This window comes from Artemia sp. Qi Xiang Cuo, chromosome 5 (assembly GCF_049724085.1).
Source record: "Artemia sp. Qi Xiang Cuo chromosome 5, ASM4972408v1, whole genome shotgun sequence".
In the NCBI taxonomy this organism is placed as follows: Eukaryota; Metazoa; Arthropoda; class Branchiopoda; order Anostraca; family Artemiidae; genus Artemia; species Artemia sp. Qi Xiang Cuo.
Window position 1 is genome coordinate 65,311,242 of NC_142798.1, and position 17,034 is coordinate 65,328,275.

General features: G+C 34.2%; 1 pseudogene; it reads left to right on the forward strand.

Annotated features, from left to right (window-relative positions):
* LOC148952396 (uncharacterized) overlaps nucleotides 1-17,034 on the forward strand; it is a 39,091-nt pseudogene extending 22,057 nt beyond the window's left edge.

Sequence of the window (17,034 nt, forward strand, 5' to 3'; positions counted from 1 at the left end):
CGCTAGACGAGTGACTGCGACATGGGGTACGGGGTGGTAAATTAATTCTTCCAGCCAATCCTAGGTCTTTGCCAAGAATGGCAAAGATTTGAAACTTATCTCACAGTCAGTCACTTAATTGAGGTTAGTAATGAACCAGGAGAAACCAAAAATATTCTCAAGAAGAAAGCTATCAACAAACTCCTATGTGATGATATCTTGCAAACAGCTATAACTTAAGTATCTTTCATCAAAAATGACATAGATTCCACATCGAAGCTAGTTAAGCCTGTTGACTCAACTGCTAATCAAATCGACGCCATTGCCCTAGTCAAAAGCAAGAAATCTAAGAAAAAACGGCAAACTTTCCATCCCAGTCCAAAATTACCACCAATGATAATTCGTCGGCTGAAGAAGAATTTCAGTATTCAATTCAAGCAACTGATGAAACTTCAACCACAATGGATATTTAGATGTATACTATGCAAAATTTTACGTTTCTCACGAAATTATCACTGTGCAATAATGTTGTTTTTAACTATTACGATGACCAAAATAATTTGCGCAACAACCCCTTAATATATTTGAGACAAAACTTAATATAAACCTTATATTTGAGACAAAAATTAATATAATCTGCTTTAACATCAGAAGCATACGAGATTAGTGGACTAATTCTAAAGATTTAATTTTAATTAACGGTTACTGCCCTTTCGACGTAATTGGAATAACAGAGACGTGGTTTTCAGAAATTGATGATACTAATGAATTTTCCCTCCCTGGCTTTCAAGCTATTCATATTGAAAGAAAGTCCTCTGGTGGCATTTCTCTTTACATCCAGTCAAGTCTAAAATTCACCAGGCTATTAGACTGTGAATCCTTATTCTCGCAACCTATAAATAATAGATGCATTGATTCAATAATTGTTGATATAAGTGTTGACGACAATTCTTTTATTTTTTCATTGTTTTATAAACCACCCTCATTTCCGACACCTTTCTTTTGTAATCTTTTTGATGACTTTTATAGTTTTATTAATTTACCACAAAAGAATGCAATAGTTTTTGGGGACTTCAATTGTAATTTACTAAATGTTAGCAGTAATAATGATTGTGATACCTTCTTTGAAACGTTTACCTCAAGTGGTCTTCTTCCAACAATCCTTTTTCCTACTAGAGTTGATCCTATGAGGTCTACAGCTACTGTAATTGATAACATTTTTGTATCCACTTCCCTGGGAAACCACCTGTCCTCCAAAGTAATATTATTCGACCTGTCAGACCACTTTCCAATCTATCTCTCCCTACCCTTCTAACCAACTTCTAAACACCCTAGAACTAATACCCCTACGTCTAATAGAATATATAATATTGTGAATATGAACCGGTTCACGGATCGTTTGAAATAATTCGACTGGTCAAAGGTTTTGGATTGTCAGGATGTTAATTCAGCCACAAATGGTTTTACACAGGGACTGAGTGATATTATCAGTTTAACCTTCCAGTCTGTAAATCAAACCGAAAAACTACCTATATACACCCCTGGATGTTCAATAGCCTGATAATCTCTTCATATTGTAAAAATTACCTATATAAGTTAGCTTGCAAAACCAGTAGCGTTATTGACCTAACTAATTATAAAACTTACAAAAACTTATATACCAAACTCATCCGTGAAGCAAAATATTATTCAAAAATCACTCACTGCAAAGGGAACTTGCAAGGAAAATTACACCATCATATTCAGCATATTTGATATCCCTACTTTATAAGTTTCAAGGCCCTATACACCATAATACGGAGTTTTACATTTTTACCACAACAAAGATCTCAAATGTATGTTACTTTGTTTCTTTAATATCATCCTCAAGGGTGACCAAATGGAAACAGTGATCCTATAAGCTCAGAAGACGCTTCATATACCATCAATGCCAAAAAAAATTGGGCGCGATATAATCAACTTCGTGACAAAGCTGTTTTAAAGTATAAAAAAGGTGGACTTGCCCTTATCGAAAGTAGAATACTTTTGAAACTTCATTTGAAAGGCCATTTCTTGGCCAAACCTAAATATTTTGACGCTCCTGAATAGCCAAATTTTGTTTCAAATTTTGCTTCAAATTTGTCCTCTTTCGATGAAAAGCAGCTAGTTGCTCTTCCTTTTCTTGAACAGCAACAAGTTCATGAAAATAAATACGATCAGTGTCCTTATAATTTTTTGATACGATAAAATAATGCTATTGGGCATTAAGTGCTACCTAATAATTGAGCTACCACTAGTGCTATTTGGGTTTTTTTGGGGTAATATAAGACAATGGGCTAAAATTTACCAAAAACTAAATAATCCAGCATTTCATTTACGGTTTTTTGCAAATTGTTACGGAGAAATGAGTCTTAGATACTAATTTTGGTGCTTTGGTCGGTTTCAACTTGACCAGGAGGTATCTTATTGCTCTATTTTTGGGTATTATTATTGTGTTTGAAAAAGTATGTGATGCGTGCAAACAATTTTTTGCACAGATCAGGAAAGACCCTTCCTTGGCCCACTAGTGCTACCTGGGTTTTGTTGGGGTGATATGAGAAAATGGGCTAAAATTTACCGACAACTAAATAATCGAGCATTTCATTTGTGTTTTTTGCAAACTGTCAGTGAGAACTGCGTCCTAGAGAATATTTATGGCGCTTGGGTCGGTTGCAACTTGACCAAGAGGTATCTTATTTCTCTGTTTTTGGGTATTATTATTGTGTTTGAAAAAGTATGTGATGCGTGGAAACAATTTTGGTACAGAGCAGGAAAGACTCTTCCTTGGCCCACTAGTGCTACCTGGGTTTTGTTGGGGTGATATGAGAAAATGGGCTGAAATTTACCGACAACTAAATAATTTTTCAAACCGAAAAACTACCTATATACACCCCTGGATGTCCAATAGCCTGATAATCTCTTCATATTGTAAAAATGACCTATATAAGTTAGCTTGCAAAACCAGTAGCGTTATTGACCTAACTAATTATAAAACTTACAAAAACTTATATACCAAACTCATCCGTGAAGAAAAAAAAATATTATTATTCAAAAATCACTCACTGCAAAGGGACCTTGCAAAGAAAATTACACCATCATATTCAGCATATTTGATAACCCTACTTTATAAGTTTCAATGCCCTATACACCATAATACGGAATTTTATATTTTTACAACAAGAAAGATCTCGAATGCATGTTACTTTGTTTCTTTAATTTCTTCCCCAAGGGTGACCAAATCTAAACAGTGGTCCTAGGAGCTCAGAAGACGGTTCATATACCATCGATGCCAAACAAAACTGGGCACGATATAATCAACTTCGTGACAAAGCTGTTTTAAAGTATAAAAAAGGTGGACTTGCCCTTATTGAAAGTAGAATACTTTTGAAACTTCATTTGAAAGGCCATTTCTTGGCCAAACCTCAACATTTTGACACTCCTGACTAGCCAAATTTGGCTTCAAATTTTTCTTCAAATTTGTCCTCGGTCAATGCAAAGCAGATAGTTGCTCTTCCCTTTCTCGAACAGCAACAAGTTCATGAAAATGAATAAGATCAGTGTCCTTATAATTTTTTGATACGGTAAAATAATGCTATTTGGCATTAAGTGCTACCTAATAATCAAATTACCACTAGTGCTACCTGGGTTTTGTTGGGGTGATATGAAAAAATGGGCTAAAATTTACCGACAACTAAATAATCTAGCATTTCATTTGCGGTATTTTTCACACTGTCAGTGAAAACTGCGTCCTAGAGCCTCATTTATGCGCGTTTATCTGGTGCAGCGGGACATAGAAGTACCTTGTTTCTCTGTTCTCTGTTAGTCTCATTGTATTTGTAAAATATCGTGATGTGTGCAAACAATTTTTTGCTCAGATCAGTACAGACCATTCCTTGGCCCACTAGTGCTACCTGGGTTTCGTTGGGGTAATATGAAAAAATGGGCTAAAATTTACCGACAACTAAATAATTTTTCAAACCGAAAAACTACCTATATACACCCCTGGATGTTCAATAGCCTGATAATCTCTTCATATTGTAAAAATGACCTATATAAGTTAGCTTGCAAAACCAGTAGCGTTATTGACCTAACTAATTATAAAACTTACAAAAACTTAGATACCAAACTCTTCCGTGAAGCAAAAAAAATTTTATTATTCAAAAATCACTCATTGCAAAGGGACCCTGCAAAGATAATTATGCCATCATATTCAACATATTTGATAAAGCTACTTTATAAGTTTCAAGTCCCTATACACCATAGTACGGAATTTAACATTTTTACGACAACAAAGATCTCGAATGCATGTTACTTTGTTTCTTTAATTTCTTCCCCAAGGGTGACCAAATCGAAACAGTGATCCTATAAGCTCAGAAGACGGTTCATATACCATCGATGCCAAACAAAATTTGGCGCGATATAATCAACTTCGTGACAAAGCTGTTTTAAAGTATAAAAAAGGTGGACTTGCCCTTATCGAAACTAGAATACTTTTGAAACTTCATTTGAAAGGCCATTTCTTGGCCAAACCTCAACATTTTGACACTCCTGACTAGCCAAATTTTGCTTCAAATTTTTCTTTAAATTTGTCATCTTTCGATGAAAAGTAGCTAGTTGCTCTTCCTTTTCTTGAACAGCAACAATTTCATGATAATGAATAAGGTCAGTTTACTTATAATTTTTTGATACGATAAAATAATTCTATATAGCATTAAGTACTACTTAATAATTAGGCTATCACTAGTGCTATCTAGGTTATGTTGGGGTGATATAAAAAAATGGGCTAAAATTTACCGACTACTAAATAATCCAGCATTTCATTTGCGGTTTTTTGCGAACTGTTAGTGAGAACTGCGTCCTAGAGAATATTTATGGCACTTGTGTCGGTTGCAACTTGACCAAAAGGTATCTTATTGCTCTGTTTTTGGGTATTATCATTGTGTTTGAAAAATTATGTGCTGCGTGCAAACAATTTTTGCAAAGAGCAGGAAAGACCCTTACTTGGCCCACTAGTACTAACTGGGTTTTTTTTGGTTAATATGAAAATGGGCTAAAATTTACCAACAACTAACTAATCCAGCATTTCATTTACTGTTTTTTTCACACTGTTAGGGAGTACTGCGTCCTAGAGAATAATTTTGGTGCTTTTGTCGGTTTCAACTTGACAAGGAGGTATCTTATTGGTCTTTTTTGTGGGTATTAGTATTGTGTTTTTAAAATTATGTGCTGCGTTCAAAACATTTTTTGCACAGAGCAGGAAACACCCTTCCTTGGCCCACTAGTGCTACCTGGGTTTTGTTGGGGTGATTTGAGAAAATGGGCTAAAATTTACCGACAACTAAATAATTGAGCATTTCATTTGTATTTTTTTGCACTGTCAGTTAGAACTGCGTCCTAGAGAATATTTATGGCGCTTGGGTCAGTTTCAACTTGACCAGGAGGTACCCTATTGCTCTGTTTTAGGTTATTATTATTGTGTATGAAAAATTAAGTGATGTATGAAAACAATTCATGAAGAGACCATGAAAGACCCTTCTTTAACCCACCAGGACAGCCTGGTTTTTGTTGGGGTGATATGAGAAAATGGGCTAAAAATTACCGACAACTAAATAATTGAGCATTTCATTTGCGGTTTTTTCAAATTGTCACTGAGAACTGCGTCCTAGAGAATAATTATGACACTTTGGTCGGTTGCAACTTGACCACGAGGTATCTTACTGGTCTGTTTTTGGGTATTTTTATTGTGTGTGATAATTTATTTTATTCGTGCAAAAGATTTATGCTCCGAGAATGACAGACACTTCCTTGGCTCACCAGTGCTACCTGGGTTTTGTTGGGTTGATATGAGAAAAAGGGCTAAAAATTTACCAACAGCTAAATAATCCAGCATTTCATTTTCGGTATTTTTCAAATTCTCAGTGAGAACTGCGTCTTCGAGAAGAATAATGATGGTGCTTGGGTCAGTTTCAACTTGACCAGGAGGTACCTTAGTGCTCTGTTTTTGGTATTATTATTGTGTTTGAAAAAGTATGTGATGCGTGCAAACAATTTTTGCACAGAGCAGGAAAGACCCTTCCTTGGCCCGCTAGTGCTACCTGGGTTTTGTTGGGGTGATATGAGAAAATGGGCTAAAATTTACCGACAACTAAATAATCGAGCATTTCATTTGTACCGACAACTAAAAAATCCTCAATGGAGTATAGGACTTTTTGCTACTGTATATTACCTTCAAAGTACTTTGGACAAACTAGGCAGACGATTCAATATAAAGAGATTCAGTGTGCTTAGCCGGAGTAGTGTCAGATATAAATAAAAGTACAAAGTTGTTAACTAGTGAAAACCAATTTGGCAATAGTATAGAAAAAAGAAGTTTTTGTTCGAGAATGATTATATTTTAAATTAACCCTTACTTTGATTATTATTTTCTTGGTATAAAATTAATATCTAACATCACCCTGTTGTCACTTCCCCGCCACGTTGCGGCGACACTGATAGTACTTTTGATTTTGTTTTTATTTTGTGAAGTATATACGTATTATTTAAAAAAATATTCATTACATAGTTATACATTTAAATAAAATCAAAAGTACAAGGGAAGGCCAACTACTACAACTACAAAGGAAACTGTAGCAATAAAACTGTAATGAAAGTGTAAGCAATGTAAATAACAGTACTGGCTCTTTTAATCTCAACCGTTTCCGTACTGTTGAATAAAATATAAGCAACATTTTTTTTGCAGGTTTCCGTTGTTCTCATTTTTTTTGTCTATTTCATCTAGATGCCGATCTTAATAAAAAATGATACAAAAGGAGAATTAGACATTTATAAGGATTTATAAAATTTTATCAAAATTGATGAAATAGAATTGGAAAAAAGTGGAAGATAAAGAAATTTTTCAAGATTATAAAGCTAATCTTCAAAAATCTAATAAAATCAAATGTTATATTATTTGATAAGAAATAATAATTAGTAATGACTAATCATTGAAAGTTCAAATAAGTTATATTATTTGATTATGTTTCATAGTTTTTAATTATTATTTAAGTCCCCTTTAAGTTTGAAAAAAAATATATGATAATAATTGTAAAATCATCTTGATTTCTGGAATAAAAATACTATAATATGCGAATAAAATATATTTCTAGAGGAGAAAATTAGTATTTTTCCTAGTGAAATTTGTATGTTCTCTGTATATTTTGCAATATTCAGCTTATCTCACTTACTGCCTAAAAGATTTGACTAGTTTCGTAATAAATCAAATAGCTTCATAATTCAGTAAAGTCTGCAATGAATAAAGCCAAACTGAAAAATAAATAGCCAATAAATACTAACTTTCGATTACAAAAGCACCTAGAAACTACAAATTAAAAAGTTCTTAAAAACCATGCAAAAAGAAAAATCGAGAAGAGAGGGAGGAGAGTGGGGAGGAGGAGAGAAAAGGAGATATTACTTCAACTCATGGTGAAGTTGGAATTAATTATATGAAAACAAATTTAGTAGCTGTAGCAATTGATTTCAATCTTTTATTATGACCCAAGCACCTATAATATAAAACACACCAGCCACACCGTAAAACACCAGAGGTAGCTTCAACATTTTCTCTGGTAGAGCGCCTTTGGTATTGGTAGGTACGTTTACATAGCGCTTGTTCTAGAAGAATCGGAAGCTTGAGTAGTGGTCGACGTGTGTTCTATATCAATATAACATTCACATGTTCGAGGGGTTTTACAATTCTCTCGTGGCTTGTTTGATGAACTCTGATGAGAGGAGTTTCAGACTGGCGTTCAGTACTAGTCCGGAGTATTGGCTGTTCAAATCCGGTTTATCACTGCATTATAAAATGGGCACGTTTTTTTTGGAGTGCTTGGTTTATATGGATGACAGGAGTGACGTGTTGGTGTTATGACAAGAGGCAAAGCACTTGGCTTAGAGGCAGAGGTGATCCCATCTTGGGCAATTCGTACCTCTTTTCTAGTCTCTTTTTCTAATGCTTCATTGGGACCTAGATTACTACTCATTGGGCACTACACTTCTGATATTACTTCAAGTTGTGAAGGATAGGGCTGGGATATATGAATCCAGTTTCTTCTTAGCAAGGGCCCGGCTGCTCTTCTTAAAAAGTATGAACTTTGATTATCGCTAAATTGCATTAGTGAAATATATTAAAAATTCATCCTTTAACAAGGAATCTAAAGGACAAAACTTTTAATTGTGCATTCAAGTTTTATTGATAAATAATTTAAAACATTATTAAAACACATTATTCATAGGGCACCGAAATCAATATTATATATGTGAAAAAGGGTTATTTTAAACCCGTCACCAGCACTTAAGAGTTTTCTGACGTTTCAATACCTCGATGTTGGAACCTTTGGTCCTGGGTTTTTTCTTCAGATAAATGTCTTTCTTTGTTTCTTTTCTTTTGAGTTCTTTAATTATCTCTGTCCCATATGTAGAAATGGTAATTTTTCTCTTCAGAGTGGCTGTGACATTTTTTATGTCTTTAACTACGTATGTTGTTAAAAATAAAAGGCTTTAATTGCACGATTACGGGTGACGTATCAGAGCTCCATTAACTTTCAGATAAAACGGTTGGCCCGGAGTGTCAAGGGGTGAAAGAAAGGGCATAAAGCTGATTCATTCGAAGTTGGCTTAATTCATTCGAAGTAAGTTGATTCATAATCTTGGACATTTTAGCCTAGGTGGAGTCCGGCAGCCTAAAGAAGGGCTGAGATTATATTATGTGTTGTAGGAAAAGAGTTGCGAGACATACCGTCATTTACTAAATAGATAGGGGGTCCGTTTACCCTCCGAGGAGATAGTTAGAGATTTTAGTGGTGACTCAGTGTGGGTGCATTCTGGGTATAGAGTTTAACCGTTTGACCATTCAATCACGTTACCATACCCTGGAGCAGGGTATAACGTACAAAGGGTACTAACATACTCTATATTTACTGGGCAGTATTGGTGAGCGCCGGCATTCCATTACAGTATTTGTCACCAGAGAGGCTTCCCCTCCAGCAACTGGTGTAGAACCATTTTTGCGCTAATATCTGGTGGCAGTCATGGCTTACCAATAGACACCCAATATGTATTTTTATTTGAACAGTGGGAACTTACCATTTCCTTGGTAGAACGTGATAGTCCAAGGCAAATCAAACCACCGTGTCACTCAATGGTTGGCAAACGACACCTTTCTGGCGCAAACTAGCATTCCTAAGGAATTTTCAGACATTTTTCACCAAAAGATCCGTATAAACTAGACTTAAATGTAAAGATTATACACTACATCGCTTAAACTTAAAGAAAATTCCCAGCCGCATTTCGTCTGATTATTTTTGACAAAATACGCAAGCAGGGCACAATGCACCTTGCTAGTGACAACCTCTAGTACCCGTCATCATCACTTGAGCTTTTTCTGGTCTTTTGATATCACAATATATATATATTTTTATTTGAACTGTTGGACTATGCTGTTTCATTGCTAGAGCGTGATAGTCCAAGCCAGTTCTCTCCACCATGGCACTCAATGGCTGGCACATGTTACCCTCTGGAGCAAACTATTATTCTTAAGGTATCTTCAGACATTTTCTTGCTAAAAATGATGCTTCCAAGTGTATTTTGGAAGTTTTTCGTTTAAAGAGTATGATTTAGGATGTTTAGTTGTGCTCTTTCGCGGTATAGCTTGCCCGTATCACCTTTGTTTGTTGTTTCAAAGAGAATTTTGGAAGAAGTTGCTTAAATTGCTGTTTCTTGGTTTGGCTCGTCAGCGTTAGCGTTTTTGGTGTTTCCAAGTGAGTTTTTGAAGTTTTTCGTTTGAAAAGTAAGATTGAGGATGTTTATTTTCACTGCTCAGTGTTTTATCTTGTCTTTGTTAGCGGTTTTGGTTATAACAATTGTTTTAATTTTTTTGTTTGAATCGATTGATGTAGGATGTTTAGTTTGAGTGTTTAAAGGTTTACCTTGTCTGTTTTAGCGCTGCTGGTGTTTCCATGAGTCTTTGGAAGTTTTCCGCTTGAAACTTTAAGATTTAGGATGTTTAGTTGTGCTCTCTCATGGTTTAGCTTGTCAGTGTTAGCTTTCTTCGGGTTTCAAAGAGTATTTTGGAACAATTTATTTAGTTTTTCTGTTTCTTGGTTTAGCATTTATTTATTATCTTTAATGGTTTTTCAAAGCGTTTTTCGGAAGTTCTTGTTGAAATACAAGATTTAGTATATATAGTTTCACTTTTTGCGGTTTAGCTTGTCTGTGTTAGCTGTGTTGCTAATGTTAAGTGTGTTTTAGAAGTTTTTCGTTTATAACATATGATTTAGGATGTTTAGTTTTGCTATTTAGTGATTTAGCTTGTCTATTCTAAAGGAAAAGTAAAAAAAAAACAGGGAAAGAGGACGCCAGAAAATCGTGGGGGGGGGGGTTGACTTCAACAAAAATTTTACACGGGGGGAAGTTTGCCTGAATTCATAAGTAAAATTTACTCATTTATCTCATGAGAAGTAATCCATGAAGAACTATCATCAGTAATAATTCTCTGGTGTAAAATTTTCCACACAAGAAACTTCCTGTTGGAGGGGAAGAACCTTTGAAAAATTTTCAACATAGAGGTGATTTTTGGTATGAATTAAAAAAAGATCATAAATAAAGTTAAAAACAAGTATTTTTTCGAGTTAGATTATGTTCAGAAGAATTTTTCGTCCAGAATAGTGAACAAGATTTTTTTTGGGGGGGGGGGGCGGGGCATTTGCAGTAAGCATGAACTTTTACGAGGTAAAATTCATGGGGGTACTATCTTGCGTGTGGGAACTCTCCTTGGGGGAGTTTTCCTTTGGGAAATTGCCATTAATGGGGAGGTGTGTGTCTCGTTATTATTCGAAAAAAGATCAGAAATTAAATTTTAAGAAAAACTATTTTTCAACTGAAAGCACGGAGCAGCACTAAAACTTAAGAAAAAAACAGAAATTAATATGTTTGTGCGGTGCCTCCTCCTCAATACCCTGTTCTTTACGCTAAAGTTAAACCTTTTTTCCTAAGTCTTAAAAAGGGCCTCCTGAATCAAATTTCCCAGTTAATACTGTTTGACATGTGACAGTTTGTTAAGCATTACTGATTTTCAGGGCAAATTTATTCAAATTTTTAATTAAGAACTACTTTTTAACCAGCCCTCTAGATTAATAAAAATACCGTTTTCAAGAATTCTTATTGAAACAACCTGTTTTGGTATTTTATTGAAACAACACAAACAGTGGAAAATATCCCCCGCCAAACTTTTCATAAATTAGTGCTACCGGTCACTGATTTTTACTGCGAAGGACACATTAAAACCTGTATAAAGGATAATCTGCAGTACCTGCAAATATTTATCTAGATCTGTGAACGCTTGACACATCCAAAATTAGACTTCAAAATAGCACTTAAAAATAAGAGATTCGCATCTCATATGCCATCTTCTATTCAAAGTACAAACTACATAACTCGTAATTAGCAGACCCATATATACGATGGATATGTCTTTGTATCCTTGGCAAAAGCCGAAACAAGAGACATTCAAATTTTGTGACAGAAACCAGTTTTTTACGTAATGCCTAAACGTGCCGCATTTCCATAGAGTCATTTTTGGTTTAGAATTGGCATGTCATCACCTTCGTATTAGCTTAAGAAACAAAACAAGTCTTGTGACGTCAGCTCTTAAACATGCCCCTTTTCGACCAGAATTCATTTTAGTTTCTATGCGGCCCTGCCACATCGAACCTATTTCAAACATGCCACAACGCGGCTGATCCTATTTTCGACCGACCCCTTAGTTCAGAATCACTTAAGTTATTATATAAACTGCATAAATATTTACGGTGTCTGACCAATAATTTTAATGTTTCAATTAAAACTAGAATAATATTTGAAAATTTTATAATTAGTTTTAATTTTGGTTTGATAAAATATACTCAACACTACATTTTAAGGATAGAACTTTATATTGATTTAATAATATCTAGATTATTACAAATGTTTAGATTCAAAAAATATTCAATATTTTCCACTATATTTATGTTCAGCATTATACTACCGAAATATTCAGCATTACCAATCAATAATGTGCCAAATACATCAAAAATGAATGAAATAACCAAAACTACGATTCTTAAAAACAATGAAATTACAAACAATGAAAAATTAGATGTGTCAGAGGTACCTACTCAGACAAAGCCAATAGATACGTTGGGTCTCGATCTGCGGAGACCAATCATTTGCTCCCGATCGGATGTCTGCTTTTATAAGCATAGAGGAGTGTACATTGCTGCTTTGGTAATAGGTGTGGTACTGGCAGTGTTATTGTTATGGGGGTTAATAGTTTGCGTCTTAAATTGTGTTGGGGTCGGCGTTGGTTGCTGCGGTCTTTGCTGCGGTATTTGCTGCATTCTATGCAAGGACAAGGACAAGGACAAGTTGCCTCAAGGACATGACCAGCCTTGGCTTGAACCATACTGGCCTGAAAATCAATAAAAGTGGCTGAAACCACGATATTCTGCATTGACAGCAGGTTTGTTTTTCCGTTTTTCCCCTCAGCTAGCTGGGCTCTGGAAAATCATTTATATTCTGTATAATGGATCTTTTTCAAGGAAAATGATGTATTTTAAAACCTTTCATAATTAAAAAAATAATTTTGAAAACAAAATAATTTTTTCTACGATCAAACAGATCGTGGTAACGATCTGTATAGTAGGAGCGACTCGTCTCAATAGTAGCCGAAACTCTAAAAAACGGAATTTTAGTATCAATAGATACACCAAAAGAACTGGTTTATTATGCTGATTTTAAATGTTTACGTTTCATCAAGTTTAGTTACACTCATCAAAACTTATAAGCCTTAGAAAATTTGCACTATTTGTGAATAAAGGGGAAAACACTCTCTAAAAGTCAGAGAATCTTAATTTCACCATCAGTTTCAGCGCATCAGAGAACCTTACTGAAGAGATTTAAAGCTCCTATCTGCATAAATGTGGAGTTCGTTTTTTTTCCAGAAGAAAGATCACGGATGTGGGTTCATTTGTTTGTTTTTTCTTTTCCCCAGGGGTGAAAAGACAGTCTAGGACCCAGTGGGTCCTATAATGTCGCTCGAGGGCTCATTCAAATGGAAATTAACAGTTATAGTACTTTTTGGACTTATAAAAACAACTTAATTATAGAATCACTTTTTACAAAAAAACTGCATTTCTTATGTTTTTTCATCCTGTGATCTTTTCAAAGATATTTGATTTTTGGAAGCAATTTTGTTTTCAGAGATGGCTTATGCAAATAAATATTTCATTATTCTGCCTTTTTAAAAGCATTGCTAAGTTTAGCTATTTAGTCGATAAAATTGGAAATAAACCGTAGAGTGTAATTGACCAGGTTAAATAGCACTGTTTGTTTATATATGATGTCATATACACAGACTATAGTAAAGAACGAACTCTAAATTATGTCATGGTAGCAGCAGTTGTTGTAATCTTTTTAAAGGCGAATCACAGCCCTTGGTAATGAAAAGTTGAAAAACACGTTTGGAAAAAAACTGTTATAATAAAGAACAAATACTCTGTCGATTATCTGCTAATAACCCTATACGACGTAGTAAGTGACAAGTGACATGACGTAATATCTATCACCGATTTTCTACTAATAACCATATATCACGTAATGAGTGACGTTACGGAAAAATTGTAAAAATCGATTTTTATTTTATTTTTCAGTTCAGAATCACTAAAGTTATAAACTACAAAAATAATTATGGTGTCTGAGCAATACTCTTAATCCTTTAACTTAAACTAAAAAAATACCTGAAAATTCTATAACTGGTTTTATTTTTTGTTAGGTTTTTGTTACTTGATACGAAAACTAAACACAAATTGTTTGATAATATCTATTTCAATAAGAAAATCATTTATTATAATTGATTCCAAAGTAAGAAAACGAAACTTAAGGAAAAGGTAAGATATGAAAGTCGGGCCAAACAGGTTGCTGGTACAAAGAAAGAGCACTCTGAGAAAAAAAGGACGTTCTCAAATTGATTGCCAAAAACCGGTACAAGAAAAAGCAGCAGAAAAAGCAGCAGTTCTAAGCAAACGTCGTGTTTTAATCAAATTTTACATAAAGGATGGATGCTATATACTGGAATATCATAAGTATCACCGGTATCATGATTTTATTTATAGCTGAATTACACACTAAAAGAAATTATATTAAGGAACGAACTGCGGTTCATAGTATCTGAAGTAATAAAAGGAACAATTATATACATGATTATTTTAATTATATTCCTTAAGAAATCATCACAAGTAAAAGTCTCACATATCGGGAATCGAACACCAGCCAACTGGGTGAGAGTCAGCTATCCCTACCACCAAACCATGTAGGATATGTTAAAATATTGGATTAATGAAGTTTATGTTAAAGAACAAATTTTGGGCTTAGCTAGCTGCATGATTCTTTGAGGATCGATTCTTACTATTCCAAAAAAGAAAATGCCACAGGTTTTTTCCTGTTTGTAATCAGGTTTTACAAAAAGGATTTACATTAATTATATAAGGAATCTACATAGTTGATTCGAGGGATTTTTTTTCAAAAATTCAAACAGTTCGTGGTAACGAACTGTATAGTAAGAGCGACTCTTCGCAATAGTAACCGAAACTTTACAAGCAAAATTTTGATACCAATAGATACATCAAAAGAATTCTGTTGATTTTTACGTTGATTTTTAATATACAAGTTTCATCAAGTTTAATGTTAGCTATCAAAAATTACGTGCCTAAGAAAATTTGCCTTATTTTCGAAAAAGGAGGAAACAACCCCTAAAAGTTTTTGAATCTTACCAAAAATAACACTATCAGATTCAGCGTATTAGAGAACCTAACTGTAGAGGTTTCTGGATCCTATCTGCAAAAGTGTGAAGTTTGGAATTTTTTGCGAAAAGAATGATCACGGATGCGTGTTTATTTTTTTTTTCCCCCATGGGTGATTGTATCGACCCAGAGGTCCTAGAATGTCGCGTGAGGGCTCGTTCAAACGGATATTAAAAGTTCTAGTACCTCTTTCAATTAAAAAAAAACAACTTAATTATAGAATCACTTTTACAAAAAACTGCATTTTGATGTGTTTTCAAACTACAATGTTTTAAAAGATATTTGATTTTTGGAAGCAATTTCTTTTCAGAGATGGCTTATGCAAATAAATATTCAATTATTTTAACTTTTTCAAAGCATTGCTAATTTTTGCTATTTAGTCGATAAAGTTGAAGATAAACTGTACAGTCTAATTGACCAGATTAAATAGCACTGTTTATTTTCTTGTGATGTCATATACACAGGGTATAGTAAAGAAGAAACTCTAAATTATGTCAGGTTGCAGCAGTCGCTGTTATCTAATAAAAGGTGACTCACAGCCCATAGTAATGACAAGTTGAAAAACACGTTTTGAAAAAACTGTTATAATAAAGAACGAATATTCTACCGATTGTCTACTAATAACCATTTTTGATGTAATAAGTGACAGGATGTAATATTTAACACCCATTGCGTACTAATTCAGAAAATCAATTTTTATTTTATTTTAGTTTTCAGTTCAGAATTCCTAGTTATAAATTGCAAAAATATTGGTTGTATCTGAGCAATAATTTTAATCTTTTAATTTAAACTAGAAAAACAAGAAAATTATTTATTATGACGGTTTTGATGGTTAAGAAAAATAAACTTAAGGAGAAGGTAAAATATGACAGACGAGCTAAAGAGGTTTCAGGCACAAAGAAAGATTACTATGAAAAAAAAAGGACGTTCTCAAATAAAACTATATAAGTAGGATGAGAAAGCAGCAGCTCTAAAGAAACGTCGTGTTTAAATCAAATATTTTACATAAAGGATGAATACTATACATTGGAAGTTTGTAAATATCACCGGTATCGTGATTTCCTTTATAGATGAATTACAAACTAAAGAAAACGGTCCTAAAAGTACAGCCAAATAAAAAAAAAGTACACCATTAGAACCGCCATGTCTGAAACCTTTCATATATGCTTTATATGACGAAACAAAGGAAGTAATCCAGCTGTTAAAAATACTCTCTAGAATAGTTGTCAAACCTACCAATTCTGTCGTCGTAGAAAATGCAGAGACACTAGTTTGGTGGAGAGCTACTTTTTTTCCGTTAAGGGACATAGACGTGTTTCTGTTTTTCTTTCAAGACCTTAAATCACTGCTTAAGCCTTGGACTTGGCTCACAACTGAAATGGTTTCTTCCCTCATGAATCTTGTTACTTCTAGCTGTGTGTCAGTAGCAACAATCAATAGTTACTTAACTTTCAACTTGACGAATTTTGATGCTTTAAAGTGTTACCCAGAACAGCCTAGACAGATATTTAGTGATGTTTCGCGAGGTTGCACCGATCTGTTTGTTCCATTGTGTGTCAATATGGGTGATATAACAGATAGGAAGTCCAAAATCATTTCGTATTGGGAATATGTGATTTCTCTAGTAGACCTTCTATCTTCTTGATAACCTGAAGCCATTAAACCATGCTCAAGGGAGGTTAGTTCTTTCAAATGTCAAATATCTGACTAATGGAGTACATGAACGCAACATAATGCTTGAACTTGGCTCGTGTGAAATCACTCCAAGTAGATTCTTCAAGCTGCGGGTTTTTGTTGTCAATTACACCCAACACTTTACAAATGGGAGAAACTATTCGGAAAGCGCACTATCAACTGATCTTTCATAATCTTCTAAGTATAAATTTTCAAAGGGAAGATGCACAGTATCTAAAAAAGTCGTAGAAATTATACAGCGATGATACTGAAATGGCAAATAGGAAAGCGATTGAAATTATAAATAAATACAGAAACTAATTGACTTTTCAGCTACTGAATTGCAAAGGGATTAGTAAAAGTACTAAAGGACAGAAAGGCCAGTTGTTATAACTGTCGAGAAAAGAAGCCGGAAAACATGCAGCTCATATGTAAAAACTTTAAAGCAGTTGCATGTAGTGGATGCAAAGCAAGATCCTGTAGGGACTCCTGA